We start from the raw sequence: 14,199 nt of genomic DNA on the forward strand, positions 1-14,199 counted from the left end.
ATAAAAATAATAATACATGCAAAATAAAAAAATCAGTAAAAATGTAACTTAATCCAGCTAGTAATTGGTACGAAGAAAAATTTATAAAAAAATAGGAGAAAATATCACTTTCTATTTAGTATTTGTCCATAAGATATGCAAACACAAAAACTAAAACACAGATAGATATAGAAATATAATGACAATGAAGAACTCAAAATTGGAGGAAATAAACATCAAAATTCAGCGAAATCATAGAGAATGAACCTAATCACAATCAAGAATGTAAAATCGGAGAAAATAAACAACAAAATTCACCAAAAATATAAAAAATGAGAGAGAAAGAGGATTGTATCTGGTGCATCAGAGATTAACAACAAAAATATTTTTTTAAAAATAGTAGAAGCAATACTTAGATAACTTTTTATTTACACACGAATTTTAGTAGAGTTATATATAAGCTAACTTTAGTATAGTTCTTTAAAAATTAATCAGAGAAGGGATTGAAAGCAAATGTGGAAATGAAAGGAGAAAGTAAAAATAAAAGGAAAAATGAAAGGTGGAAAAGACATTAAATATTTTCCATCTGTGTTGGTGTTATTTACGAAAACACCCTTGGTAGTACAAGCAAAGCTACACTTATAAGTGTTGGTGTTATTTATGAAAATACCCTTGGTAGTACAACCAAAGCTTCATTTATATATATATGTAATTATTATTATTATTATTATTATTAATAATAATAATAATAATAATAATAATAACAAGATGTCATTTCATACATGTAACATATTCTGCTATAGTTCAACACTAGGAACTTAGCTCATCATAAGCTAGAGATAATAATTTAAAGTTTAAATTAAAATTAAAATGCAGAAATTTAAAAATAACCTTAATATGGATGGATTGTGCTCAGAACCAAAAAATTTTATTTCAAACCAAGATATATATTATAAAGAAGAGAGAGTAGCAGAGAGAGAGTAGTGGTTCTAAAACTTGCCTCTTAAAAATGAAAATGAGATCCTTATATAATGGATGCTCTATACAAAAGACAAAACAAGAAATGACCCTTACTATTCATAATTGGCCTTTACTATAAACGAACCTTGATTTTTCAAAAAGCTAAGTGTCCTTTACTATTCACAAACGACTCTTGCTTTTTCATTTAGTTGTTTTCATTTTGTCTGCCAGCATAGCTTTCAATAATTTCAACATTGGCGGAACCCTCCATGTTCTTATGTCATTTTCCCCTTTGTTTTTAAAAGTGCTGGAAGATTCTTCCATGGTTGTTTGGAATTTTTGCAAATAGTCATCCAGATTTATTTCTTCATCACTTTGAATATCCTGCGACTCACCGGCCAAGCAATCCCCTGCAGAGGAGATGGACATATCTGAAGTATACTCCTGATCAAGATTTTTCAATAAATCTTTTTTGACTTCTTCCATATAAGATGCCAAAATATAAGCTTTGGTCATTGTTCCTTTCTTCATTTGAAGTTTTCTAGTGATGTTCTTGAAAGGTCTAAGCTCTTCCTGTTCATGAGGAGACTCTATTTCTTTTTGCTGCCTATATTTTGCAATAGTCATCTTTATTGATTCAATTAGTTGGTGACCATAGACATTACCGTCACTGTTTTGCTGGTTTAATTTACTCCAAAATTTTATATAATAAACTCTCATTAAACATGATAAATTATCAGTATTTGATTTTACCTCTATGGACCACAGAATTGAAAATTCAATAAAGAAATATATCATAGATATTTCTTCAAAATATATATTATATTTTTGCATTTTTAGAAGTATTGGTGGTACGTCTATCCAGTCCTTGTACAGACTTTTAAATGACTCAGGCAATATCGTTGGTGAGGGACCATATCCACCATTTAGCAAACCAATTTGGTATGCTTTATTTATGCACATTTGCACATATTTTCACAAACCATGAATGAGTCTCTCAGGATTCTCACATAAAAAAATCTTATCAAAATTTTCCATATAATCCCAGTAATTATATTTTACAGCAACTTTCTACTGTTTGGGATGTATATATTCACTTTCTTTTAGGGTACTCAAGCCCCATTCTTCATGAGTTAAAATCTGTTTGACTTTAATTTTAGAATAACTATAATCTTTTTTGACTCTTCATTAGCATATAAATATTAGATTTCTGTAGAACCCATTGCAGATAATATGGATTGATAATGTTTGTGATATTTGTAAGATACCACAGCATAAAACATATTATCCAAATACCTTTGCATCAGCTGCTGATACAAGTGCGACTATGAAGATCAACGTGTGTACAAGTGCATCAAAGGATCATCCTAGGAAGTGTAATGTTGAGACGTGAGAAGGATCAAAGACACACCAAATCTATCTTATTTGCTCATTTGTTACACTAGAGGGGCGCCCCCTTTTCATTAAGGGTCTTTTGGGCATTTCATCTTTTATGTAATAAAGAGACTATATATAGTTTAGTATTAGGGAATTTCATTACTTAGTTGATTATTATTGTAAGTCTTGACATTTCAAAATACCAAATTCCTCTCTCTACTTGAGGCAAACCAAAACTTGTAACTAGGATAGCAATTCAAGGGTGGAATCTCTTGTGATTGCTTGTTTTTTGAGAAACCTTGGCGCTTGAGTAGTGGAATCCTCTCTTGTGTCATCGTAAGAGTTAGGTGATCGTGTGTGGAGGTGTTAAGGGTCTTAGAGTTTAATGTACTCTTTGATTACTAAGATTTACACCACCTTTATCTAACTATCTATCCCTTTACTTTTGTTGTCATCTTGTAGTAGTTGTGTCTTGTCCTCTTGTAATTGTTAGTTGGTGTTATTGTAAACTTACTGTTCATCACATTAATGTATTTTTGTTTCTATTTTGGTGTGGTTATACACGTCATTATCTCTCCATTGTTGAAGCATTCTCGAATTTTCTTTTCATTCTTGTGTTGTCATTCTTGGTCGAGACTTGGTTCCTTGGGATCTCTGTTTGTGGTGTGTTTTGTCACATTTTTGGGGGCTGTTTTATGTATTCTTGGGGTTGTAAGGTATCATTTGGTATTAAAAATAAGGCTGGTTGTGTTCCTACATTACCAATCTTGGGCTTTCTTAGTAAAAAAAAAAGTGTTGAAGTGTTCTTGTTCTTGGACAGGTGTTCTTCTTGTTGTTGTTGTGTTTGGCCGAGATTTATGTCTAGATTTGAGTTTGTTTTGTTGTCTTAGTTTTATTGTAGTGTTGGTTCTCTTTCTCCTCAACACTTATTGAGTCTACAACCCAAGTTCTTAAGCAAAATTCGAGTTGTGTTGTGGTGTTAAGTGGACCATTTCTTGTTGTTGGTGGTGTTCATCTTGTGTTCTTATGTTGTGTTGAAGAAGTTGTTATTTGATCTTGAAGAGAGAAAAGAAGTATAAGACTTTGTGTTTTTCTTGAAAACAATCCAAGACAACACCAAAGTAGAAAAAGGAAAAAAGCCCTCCAAAAAGTAAGTTACCAACTTTTCAAACTTAGACAAAAGAGGAAAGAGACAAGACTACCCCAAAAAGTTGTCTTGCCAAAAGAGTGCAAGTTGGTAGAAAGTTGGTGGAAAACTTTTGAATCTTGAAAAGAGAGTCTCAAGTCTTGTAATCCTATACCATAGTCGAAATATCTTCCTCAAATGTGTATTATTGAACATCAAAGTCTTGGAACAAATTCTCTTCAACAACAAAGTATGTTTTTGTCTTGTAAACTTGTTTAGTTTTCTTGTTGCCGTTTGTGTGGTGTTGTTGCTTGTGGTTCAAAGACTTGAACCTTTGTTGGTGTGTTTTGTGTGACATTGTGGTCTGTTTTTGGTGCAATGGAACCCGATACCTCACACTCTCAACCCATAGGGGAACACAATGCTACTAGTATCATTTTGGCTCGCCTTAAACCTATGTCCCGAGACATGGATAGGATGACTGCGGGTATCGAAAAACTGGACTTGGATATGTTATCAATGAAGGGTGAAGTATCAATTATGGGTGGGAGACTGGAGAGAGTGGAAATATAAAGAAACCGACCTTCTACCCCTCGACATATTTCACCAACTAGTACTCCCGAGGCCATGCACCAAATGCTATATCCACCTATTGCCACAAATCAAACCAACCCTCACTCCCAAATCCGAGATCATGATAGACCAATCCACCCTCCACTTCACCAAGTCCAACAAGAAGGACTTGGAACCCAAATACCACCACTAAACTCGAGCCCTCCCATCCAAACTCTACTTGATCAAAGATCTCACTATCTAAATCCAATCCCGCCGCTACAAGCTCCATTTAAACCAAATAGACCCATCCATATTGAGGGGTATGGTAGAGGAGAACAACATGCTGGTTATAGACCATATAATGATGTTTATATGAGAAGGGAGGAGATGAGGTGCAGGCAAGATGATCTAAGGAAAGTTTACGGCTGAAAAGGAAGAGTTGGTCTTTGGAACCACCAAGGGAACCAAAACCGTGATGTAGGTATAAATACCATCAAGGTGAGGCTTCCAACATTCAAAGTGAGAGGGATCCAGAAGAGTTTCTAGCTTGGGAGTCTGCTTGTGAGAGAATCTTCCAAGTTAATGACCTTACCAAGGAGAAAAATAGTTGTTATATGATTGCACATTTTGAGGGTTATGCTACTACGTGGTGGGAGTATGTGAAGCAATTTGGCAATCTTTTGATTGAGGGGAAGCCCCCTCCTTGGTTTAGGTTAAGGTAACTTATAAGACAAAGGTACTTACCCGAGAGTTACCATCAAGAGCTCCTTGCTAAGTTGTATAACTTGAGGCAAGGGAACACAAATGTCATGGCTTACTATGATGAATTCCAACAACTCATTTTGAAACTTGATCATCGAGGGGAGCAAGTAAGCCATGACATCGTTCGATTAAAGGTGGGGTTGAATAGAGACATTGCCTCATGGTTGACACTTCACAAGTTTGACCCCATTGATGCCATCATCCAAGTTGCCTTGGAAGTTGAGAAGGAATTACGGGAGAAACTGAGTGTCAAGATCAAAGGGAAATCTCCCTCGGGTTGGCACAAGGTCAAAAATGACCCATCAAATATGGATAAAATCAAGGACAAGGTTGCCCAAGCCGAAAACAAGGATCACCAAAGGTACCCTTCGAGAAATGAAGGTAAACCGTATTTCTCTTCTAGTTTTAAGGGCTTTCAATATTTTAAATGCCAAGGTTGGGGACACAAGGCTAACGAGTGTCCAAATAGGAGAAATGTGATACTAAGGGAGGGAAAATTATACTTTCTTGGGGAGAAGGTGGGACTTGAACCAAAATATATTGATGATCAATCTCAAGATAGAGAGAAGGTAGAACTCAAAGAGCCAAAGGAGGGGGATGAGAAAGATATTTAGTCGTGTGAAGGTGAGATTGTAGTGCCTATGGATATGGCAAGGAAATTCATGCTTAGTAAGGGTATGGAAGAAGAATCTGAGAGTGAGGAGGATGAAGAAGGAGAGAAGACGGGATTTGGGATTGTGGGATTTGCGCACAAGGACTCTTTGTTGATTACTAACCAAGATACTAGCACTTTGCCTAGTATCAAATCTTCTTATGTGCAGGTTGTACAACATATAAATTAAAGGAGCATGCTTAATGGACTCATGGGAACCTTGGTTGAACATCCTAACCTTAGGAAGAGTAATGAAGAGATAATGCAAAGAGAAGAGCTTGCCGGTGATGATTGCTTGAATTTGAGGGCAAATTCCACTCAAGATGGAGAGGATGATACAAGTGCGACTATGAAGATCAACGTGTGTACAAGTGAATCAAAGGATCATCCTAGGAAGTGCAATGTTGATACGTGAGAAGGATCAAAGACACACCAAAGCCACCCTATTTGCTCATTTGTTACACTAGAGGGGCGCCCCCTTTTCATTAAGGGTCTTTTGGGTATTTTATCTTTTATGTAATAAGGAGACTATATATAGTTTAGTATTAGGTATTTTCATTAATTAGTTGATTATTGTTGTAATTCTTGATATTTGAAACACCAAATTTCTCTCTCTACTTGAGGTAAACCAAAACTTGTAACTAGGATAGCAATTCAAGGGTTAGAAATCTTGGCGCTTGAGTAGTGGAATCCTCTCTTGTGTTATCATAAGAGTTAGCTGATCGTGTGTAAAGGTGTTAGGGGTCTTAGAGTTTAATGTACTCTTTGGTTACTAGGATTTACACCACCTTTGTCTAACTATCTATCCCTTTACTTTTGTTGTCATCTTATAGTAGTTGTATCTTGTCCTCTTGTAATCGTTGGTTAGTGTTATTGTAAGCTTATTGTTCATCATATTAATGTAGTGTTGTTGCTACTTTCGTGTGGTTATACACGTTATTATCTCTCCATTGTTGAAGCATTCTCGAATTTTCTTTTCATTCTTGTGTTGTCATTCTTGGTCGAGACTTGGTTCCTTGGGATCTCTGTTTGTGGTGTGTTTTGTCATGTTTTTGGGGGCTGTTTTATGTCTTCTTGGGTTTGTAAGGTATCAGCTGCCGAGGATTATCTTTCCATCGAAGATCATGATTTTTAAGGAAAATTATGACTTCCTCTGTCTTGTTACGTTCATACAACTCAGTATATCCATTGTCATCTTTAATAATACTCAAATAAGAAGGGACCTCATTATCCCCTTGTTTCTTAGACTTGCATTTCATGAATTCTAAAAATTCTTTATATGTTTTTTCATCTGTATTCATACTAGAAGAACTTGAGCTTGCAATGCTCGAGGATATCAGCCTCTGATTTCCAATTTGGGCGAGGACATTACCTCTGCCTCTTGGTGAATTTCAACCACCTCTTCCTTTGAACGAAGAAAAACATCTTCGTGAGGCTATCCTAAAACCATAAGAGAAAACATTAGCTTAAAAATTCACGAGTTAAAAAATTGGGTAGACTATTATCCGACCCTTTTAAATATTGGATTTCAAAATCAAATGGGGCTAACAAAGCCTGCCATCTTGCAAACATTTTCTTAGAAACATCATGTTTAAAATTCTTGTTAAAGATAAATTTTGTTGCTTGGCAATCAGTCCTAATTAAGAACTTTTGATTATAAAGATCGCCTTGAAATTTAAGAACACATTTAACTATAGCAAGAATTTCTGTAGCTACAGTTGCATAATTTTTTTGGTTGGCACTCCATTTTCTAGAATAGCATTGAACAATATGAACATGTTTTTCTTCTGGGTAATATTGCTTGAGAATTCCACCATATCCAATGTCAGATGCATCAGTATCAATTATTTTTGTCCAATTGAGACTTGTAAGTGTAAGGCATGATAGGTTCTCAATTTTAGCCATAATATTTCTTACTGCAGTAGTATGACTCTCAGACCATGCTTTAGGATTTTTCTTCAGGCTATCATACAAGATAGTTGTATCTTTTTTTAAATCTTTCACAAAAGGAGATATATAATTCAAACTTCCCAAAAATCTCTGCAACTGGGTTTTGTCTATTATTTCATCAGGAAATTTAGAAGCAAATTCAATGCTTCTATTTATGGGAATAATTTTCCCTTTCTCAATATTATGACCTAAAAATCTGACATTGGTCTGGAATAGAAACATTTTTGGCCTCGAAATTACTAAGCCATTTTGTATAATGTTCTTTCGGAAAAGATCTAGATGTTTAAAATGTGTCTCTATATTCTTTGAGAACACCAGAATGCCATCAATGTAGATAATGATAAAATTATTGTATGGCATAAAAATATCATCCATGATATTCTGAAACTCTGAAGGAGCATTCTTCAGTCCAAAAGGCATGACATTCCATTCAAATTGTCCCATTGGAACATTGAAAGCAGTTTTATATTTGTCAGTTTCTAATATCTGGATTTGCCAATAACCTGATTTCAAATCAAATTTTGAAAATATTAGAGCATCATACAAACGATCTAATAAATCCTTTTTATTGGGAATTGGATATCTAATCCATCTGAGGACTTTATTCAAAGGTTTCTAATTAATAACTAACCTCGAAACTCCTCGTTCTTGTTATGGATGCTTATTCACATAAAAAGCAGTACATGACCATGGAGACTTAGATGGTCGAATCAATCCCTTATGCAAAAGAGATTCAAATTTTTTACATAATTCTAAATAGTCAGAATTCATTTGGAAAGGTCTGGCCTTAGTCGGTATATTACCTTCTTGGAAATCATTTTCATATGGAAGACTAACAACATGTTTCCTTTGCCAAAACGTATTTGGATAATTCCCACAAATTTGAATTGACAACTGATTTTTTAGAAACTCAATTTTTTAAGTAATTTTAATTTTTGAAGAGTTTTATTGATAGTCAGACTACAAGTTTCATCTTTCAAAAATTCAATTTGCCAATTTTTTGAAAGAATCTTTTCTTTAATCAGATTTAAATATCTGGTATAGGGTGGATCACACCATTCAAAATGAATATGTTTATTATTAAAGGTTTCAATGATACCTTTTTCATCCCAACGGACTAACGAATACAAATGTAGAAACCAAGTTTTTCCTAAGATAAGCTCATCAGTAATATCTTTAACTAAAACAAAAGTTTTAGGCATTCGAACTTTGTTTTTGCAAATGTAAGCTTTAGGGATTCTAAATTCAACTCCCATTTTCTGACCACTGGTATTCCTCACAGTATTAGTGGTCTTTTTAAAATATCTTAAAGGTATCATACCTTCTTGAATGCAGTTGCAGCCTGCCTCATTGTCAATGAGAGCTATAATTTTTTCTTATAGTTGTAATCAATAAGAAGAGTGACCTTAGCATAGAAGTGTTGGTGAGCAGCATCTTCGAAGGTTTTAAGGAAATCTTCATCAGGGAGAGTTTGACTATCCTCAGCGGGTAACAATTTTGGGTTTTCTAAAGCAGAAACCCTTTGATCTAATGCCAAATTATGACTCTTAAGGAAAGATATTTCCTTCTCGAGACTATCTATCTCATTCTTCGGGTTCTGGGTTGTTGCTGGAATTGCTTCAACCTTCTGTCTTTCCCTTAAAAGTCAATTAACTTCAGTCATGGTATAAGGACCTTTTTGGGAGGGAATAATATGCATTTTTTCAGGGGAAGAACTGGTAGATGGATTATCATCCTGCTTACCCGGGTCTTTTAGCATTTCTAGAAGAGCTGCTAATTTGTCATCTTTCAAGATATTAATTTCTACATTTTGAAATTGGGATATGATGTTGTAAAGAACATCTTCCTCTTTGTTTTTACAAGGTTGTCCTTCTTGGTAAGGTATGCACCCATCATCTGAAGGCATATAGTCTTCTTGATGGAGAACTCACAGGTCTTCATCGGTTGAATCATTTTCCTCATTATCACTATGGTCCGGACTGGAGTTTTTCGGAGAGGAATTGAGCAAAATCTTACAAAAAGTCTTTAATATCATCATCGATAGTGAGACTCTTGATCTTACTTTTTACTTTGTAATTTTTTACAAAGTGACCAAATCTGCCACATTGGTAACAAGTGTTGGTCTTCTTGGTTTTTCTATAAGTCCTATTGGATTTGTAATCCTCTTTTATTTTTCCTTTCTTCTCAATTTTTTTAGACTTTTTCTCCTCAGAGTACTTCTTCTTATGATATTCTCTCGAGGTTTTGGGGATACCTATGGCAAATTGCTCACAAAATTCTCCCAGCTGTTGTCTCTCAGTAAGACGATCTTCTTAACCTATTGATTTAACTTAATCTCATTACATAAAGTTAAACCTTCTTGAGTAATAACCTTTATAAGGTTACCATAAGTGTAAGCCTCATAGTTAATACTCATATTAGGACCTCTAAGGGTTTTCCTAATTCTTTCAGCAAATAACATGGGAAGACCATCTATAAACTTGGACTTCCAATGAGAACTATTACTCTCAGGTAATTCCATCACTCTAGAAAGGAATACATATTTATACCATATCTAAGATGTCAAAGTCTTACATCTAAGATTTTGGAGCAGAGTCCTAATACTTTCACTATTATCGGACCATCTTCTAGAGAAGTGCTCAATAATATTAATAATTAGAGTATAAAAAGCATTCATGACTTCTTGTCCATCTTCTTTCTTTACTACAGACTGAATGATTTTGGTTTTTTGGTCTTGGGTAAGATAATTATCCCACCATCCTTTATGCTGACCAGTAAAACCTACCGTAATTATTTCGGCAATGCCCCTATCATTAGTATTCAAAAGGGCTTTACAAATGGTACTGTACATCAACATTCTATTTACCATTGTAGATATCTGTCTATCAGATAAGCCATCTATATTTCACTCATAGATTTTATCTCCTCTGAAACTATTAAGGATATATAATCCTTGTTCTTTAAATAGAACATCCTGAGGAGTTGGTCTAGGATAATAAAACATCTTTTGGAAGGCTTTCTAGCAAATTTATCTGAGATATTGTTTATCTCAATAGGAGTAGCATGCCCACCATTGTCTCCTGAAAAATTTTCATCATGGATAGAATTTATCTTTAATCCACGAATTTTTTCTTCTACTTAAAATCTTTGATTTCAAGGAGTGGTTGGATGGTAGGGGTAGTCAGGACCTCAGGGTCCTTAAGTTTAAGGTCTAGTTGCTTAGTATTACTAAGCTCTATCCTTTTTTAAATCAGATAGGACCTTATCAATTTTCTCATGTAGAGAAATTATTTGCTCTCCCAAGATGCTCATATAATAATTAGCATAGTTATGTTGTTTTAACATTGTATTGACATTTTGAGCAGTTATTAGGGCAATATCATTATCAATCAGCTTAGCAAAAGTTGTAAAATGAACTACCTTGTTGTCTCTTTTGATTTGAAAAAACTTCTGGGGAGGGAATACTGAAGTAATAGTTTCTTCAGTAGGTAATTTAAACTCCCTAGCTAGCATGAAAATGTAATTATCCACATATCTGGCCATAAAGCAGGGCACAAAAGCAATTATTTTATTATACATAGAAAATCTGCATTGAATTTATCCCGAAAAGCAGTTTTTTCTTCTTTGCTAAAGTTTTGAAAAAACCATGTTTGGAACAATTCCCATCTAGGTTTATAGAATTCTTCAAAAATTCTTCTTCTTGCCAGAGATCCTGGACTAAAATCAATTTGGTTGCGATTCATTTTAAACCATTTAGAAATTCCATTTTGAAATCAGTTGGATTCATATCAGGGATTGCAGTAACAATATTATCACTATCAATCCTGATGTTATTCATTCTAGTGCTTTTTCTAATCTGAGATGTAGAAGCTCTAAAGGGAGATCTAACAATATAATCAACAGGAGATATGTATAAAGATGTTGATCTTGATGATGTTGCAACACACAAATCATCAGCTTTGTTTAATAAAGGTAATGCATCAGAAAATCTGATTCGAACAGTACTATCAGCGAATTATTCTACCTCTGAAATCTCTTCATTGAGATCAGTTTGAGGAGGAGCTGCATCCTCAAGGATCCATTCTTTTGAGAAATCAATTTCATCCATTTTATAGGCCGTCTAGTAACAACTTTTGACCTATAAAAAAACTATTTCCATTAAAATAGTTTCATTTTTGAAATCCATCATTCTATACATTGGATTTAAAGTATGAAGAGGTTTATAATATATCCTATAACAAATACATATAACCTCAGTACCAGGCATGTAATCATATCCATACAATTTGATACTCAAAATTAATGAATCCAAAGAATTCTCATCAGTCAGAGATATCTGCAAATTAGGATAAGCATTAAAATATACTGGGCCATAATCCAAACTTGTTTGGACTGTCCCAATAAGAGACTTCTTCCAATTTTTATTCCTGCCATCTCTTAAAGTTGTAATAAAGCTTTCTGGCAAACCTCTCAGGGTTAGTGGTTTAAATGCGACTTGAATTAAACCAATATGCATAAACTTACATGTTTCACGATATGGAGCAAAATCACTTTCAGATAATAATTTGAAAGTAGCATGATCACTATCCACTGTAAATGTCTCTTCAGTTGTTTTAACAACTTGTTTGAGACCTAAAGTCTCGAAAGTTCCCATTTGGTACAACTTTCTGGGTGGTACTTTTGGGATCGTCCACTTATTAAGCAGATCCAAGTGCTGAGGAATATCATACTCCTCTTTTTTACTGTTTTTCACAGTATTTTTCTTCCTGATGATATTCATCAGGAATGATGTATTGAACATATAAAAGTAATGTATACAAGTATTCCATGGCTCTAATACCATATAAGAACCGGATCGCTTCACTGTCACATGAGGTACCTTTACTATATGTTAGTTAACCTTGGTCATGAGTCAATCTTAAACCAAGTCCCAATGACGGCCCTTCACGCCCACCTGGCTAATCAGCCTTTACAGGAACATCCGGCATTAATGTCAAGATTGGACTCATAACTGCAGCATCTTAACATACAGACCACTGCAATAATGGATTCAAATATAATGTTCTTCTACTGCTACTGCTGCTACTGCTCCTCCTCCTCCTCCTCCTGCTACTACTCTTCTTACTGCTGCTACTCCTGCGGCTACTACTCCTGCTGCTGCTACTCCTGTTGCTGCTGCTGCTGCTCTTGTTGCTCCTGCTCCTGCTCGTTCTGCTGCTGTTGCTGCTGCTAAATTTATCATTAGTTACTTTTAATTATTTTACCATTTGAATTTCTTTGCTTTAAATAAATGGATAAGTTACCCTAATTAAAACTATTTATAGCAAGAATGTAGTCATCCTTATTTCCTTTCTTGAATTATCTAAATACTGAACAAATTTTCCTTTCAAAATGCCTAAAAATAAGGAAATTTAAAGTCAAATTAGTTCACATCCGTGAAAATGCTTAATTGGCCAATTGTAGACATTTTAAAATTTAGTTTGAATTATTTAATTTTTAATTATAAATAATTATAAAATCAATAAGATAATAATAATTATTTTATTATTATTATTATCATTATTATTTTTATTATTATCACCACACTAATACTATTGCTACACACTTTTATTTTTGGTTAGCAATTTTACTACGTACTACCATTTATTATTATTATTATTAATTTTAAATTAAATGTATTCAAATATATTTTATAGTATATGAAAGGAATAAATTTTTGAAATAGTAAGAGTTTATTTAGGACTCTTTAACCATACTTTTCTATTTTTGAATTAATAACTTTTTTTCTTTTTAAAAGGACAATACATTTTCAAATTCAAATATTTAATATCTTTTAATTCAAAAATTTTATTACAATAATATTAACCATTGTCTTAAATTTGTCACGTAGCTTCTCAATAGCTTGCCACTTTGCTTTTTGTTTTACTTTTAATTTTGCACAGACAGAGAGAGAGAGAGATAATGCTCCACTAATAATCACCCTACGCATTAGAGTAGTGGATCTCATTGTAATCTCGTATGTACATTTCAAGGCAACAATTTGACTAACACGCCAAATGTGAAATAGCTTTTGGTAAACGTAGACATCTAGCAACGTTGACAATTACTTTGTTACCGGTCAACCAAACGATTTCATCTTAAATTATGTATACAATTAATCGGGATAAAATACAAATAACTTTTTAAACTAGGTTAAAAAAAAATTCAAGTTAGTACAATAAAATTGGAATTGCTCATGTCCGTGGTTTTTTTTTTTTTTAATCTGAGGTTGGCTACTCAGTAGTCATTTCCGTTCACACCACCTTTTTATTTCTTTTACTATTTTTTTTGGTTAAACCTTTTCATTTCAATATTATTACTAGTTCACAAGATTGAATAGTCCAAAGAGAAACTCTATTTTATTTGCTTTCTCTTAATGGTGTTCGCATCTCTGTCATTTCAATATTATTATTAGTTCACAAGGTTGAATAGTTTAAAGAGCAACTCTCATTTTTTTGCTCTTCATGGTTGCCTATATGTTAGGCATTAAACTAATCAAGAAAGCGTTTGGAAGACACATTTTTGTATTAGTATTGATACAGGTTTAATCATTTAATAAAAATGGGAGATTATAATTGTAACTGTAGGGGTGTTTTAACCAAACCAAACCGATTAAAAAAACCGATAATTGGTTAGGTTTGGTTTGATTTGGTTTTGAATTTTAAAAATCGATACTAATTTGGTTTGATTTGGTTTGGTTTGGTTTTACTCTAAAGTAACCGACAAAATAATCAAACCGATCCGAAATATATATATATATTATAATTATTTATGTATTATTCATAAATACAATATAAAT

This window comes from Capsicum annuum, chromosome 11, assembly GCF_002878395.1.
Source record: "Capsicum annuum cultivar UCD-10X-F1 chromosome 11, UCD10Xv1.1, whole genome shotgun sequence".
Taxonomy (NCBI): domain Eukaryota; kingdom Viridiplantae; phylum Streptophyta; class Magnoliopsida; order Solanales; family Solanaceae; genus Capsicum; species Capsicum annuum.